Here is a 2,428-nt window from a genome sequence, read left to right on the forward strand (position 1 = left end):
AAACTGAAATAGAGACCAGTTAAAAATAAATGTCTTTTATTACCAAAATATATTCTAACATCTTAGAATACTAATATGCTGAAATATTACCAGTAGAGGGGGAGGGTGCCAGGAAAGCACACAGGAGGAGGGTAGTGATGGGGAGGTTCGAAAAATGCTCACCACCAGTATTGTGAGGGACATGTAACCAGTTCTTGCTACCTTGTGATAATGTAATGGAAAAGGTAAGTGTAAAGTTTTGGACCAGGTCAGAAGATTTAGGAACGGCAGGAGCCAAGGAGATGGACGACCTCAATGAAATAAAGACACAGGGCACTGTAGTAAATTATAACAGACTGTAATGAGTATTTAAATGTGTAATAAGCAGGTGGAAACCATACCATTTCTCCTGTACCGTAGGTACAGCTTTAAATTTCTGAAATCATGTAAAAACAATAAACTAAAATAACAAACTGTGGCCACAAAGAAAACAAAAATCAAAATAAACTAATACCCGGGTCTCAACCTGTCTCTCCAAATAGTACACGGATCCAGGTACCAGCTGTCGTGGAACCAGTATGTAGGTGTATTGTTCAAATCCTACCAAACTCGAGGAAGGGATGGGATATCTGACTCTTCCTTAAGCTGCAGTCTCCTTACTGCAAGCAGGGAGATTGAAGTCGCTCTGGGCTAGGCTCGCCATCCAGCACTGGAAACATCTCTCTGGATTTCTCTGAAACCTTCTCAGGTCTCTAGAATCACTCTCTGTTGGCTCCAAGATCTTCCTCCAAAGTCTTGTACCGGAACAGGGTGTTTTCCAACTCACAAAAAAAACCTGACCTACAAATAAGGCCAAGATAAAATTAACTTTATGCTAATTTTATGTGCATTCCTGATAACAGGATAAAGTTTAGTGTATAAACTCAATGCATCAATTCACATCTCAGTGTTGTACAACATAAACAGCTCACTGTAAGTACAAAAATATCAATTTCATTAATTTCCATTGAAAATGATTAACTTAAAGAGTTAATACTTGTTAGTATAAACTCAATCTCACCATAGATGCATAAAATAACCAAAAACAAAATAACAAATCAGTCAGTAGTGCCCCTTTAAAATACTGAACTTGAAAATATAGAAGCACTATGTACCTTTAACATATGGGTAAACTCCTATGAACAGTAGAAATATCAGTATTAAAGAGTAGAAATTCACAAATTAATATTTTACCTAGCAGACCAGCTGCAGGAATTGACAAGAAACACAGGACAAAAGTGCACTAAAACACATTAAACAATTCCCTCAACACGCCATAAGGATGAAGGTGTCTGCTTCTCAGCAGTATTTCTTCAAATCATTGTATTCAAGGTTTCAAAACTCACTAACACTGTTAGGACGACCCAATTTAGTTCACCACGGCAGAAATTAGCATGCCAGCGAGCAAGCTTATGGGTCGCTAACATTTTTTAGCACAGATATGGCATAAAGCATGACGAAAATTAGCATCGCGGCTAGCGGACTTATCCGCGAGTTAGCTAAATGCTAACGATGTGCTGACTCACCAGGCAAGGAAAAGTGCAACAGCATGGAGAAAGGCGTCAGGCCTCAGACTGCCCGCTGAAACGGATGGCGTTCTCCCCCTTTTCATCCACACGCTTCAGTGTCGACTCTTTTGTTCTCATTCGAGCGCTCAGCTACTGCTGATGGATCAATCTACCTTTACTTCCGTGACTAGTCAATAGACTGTCAGGAGGTGGGCTCAAACTTCTGATGGTCACAGAGACCATAAACCTGACTCAATTGGCTAATTGACCAGTTTGTCAACAGGAACTTTCCTTTTTATCTCTTGGAGTATTTTAATCGCATGAATTTACCATTTTTATCGCTTTTTAATCCTGTTTATTTATTGAAAATGAATTTGTGTGTTTTTACCCATGACTTTATTCATATTAATTGCTTTTAAATCATGACTATATTTATTTAAAAAGCAATTGTATGAAATTATGCATGTTTGCACAGATTAGGGATTCTTTCTGACCGGTTCAGTTATTCTGGGCTACAGACATGTCACACAAAGGTGTGTGAAGGTTCTTCAATATCTATCTATATTTAATACCAGCACTTTAAAAAGTGTTTCCACTGTTAAAAAAAACTAGGGGGGCAAAGGTAAGTTCTAAAACATTTATTTCTTAACAAACAACAATATGAGACTTATAAAACAATTACAAGAAATAAAACTCTGTGGGAGCTGTCCCTTTAAAAAAAATAAAAGTAAGTAAAACAAAGAGAAAAATCAGTTCAATAAACAGGGGGAGGCACACTGGAGAAAGAGGCACTGTCCTACTGCAGTTTTAGGATGATTCAGGGGCACGGGTATGGCTGGTTGGCTCCTATCCCATGCAGCTACTCTGGCCTACGATCACTCCGGCGTCTCGCCCACCGCCTC

The 2,428-nt window shown here is 38.8% G+C and overlaps 1 long non-coding RNA gene across 1 annotated transcript; it reads right to left on the reverse strand.

The window, feature by feature from the left end:
- Window positions 1-321: 321 nt before the first annotated feature.
- LOC121948967 lies at window positions 322-1,671 on the reverse strand. The gene is made up of 2 exons (XR_006106199.1): window positions 1,545-1,671; window positions 322-819 (listed from the first exon to the last, which is right to left on the reverse strand). It is a non-coding gene; the product is annotated as an uncharacterized LOC121948967 (long non-coding RNA).
- Window positions 1,672-2,428: the final 757 nt, after the last annotated feature.

Source organism: Plectropomus leopardus, chromosome 2 (assembly GCF_008729295.1).
Source record: "Plectropomus leopardus isolate mb chromosome 2, YSFRI_Pleo_2.0, whole genome shotgun sequence".
NCBI classification, from domain to species: Eukaryota; Metazoa; Chordata; class Actinopteri; order Perciformes; family Serranidae; genus Plectropomus; species Plectropomus leopardus.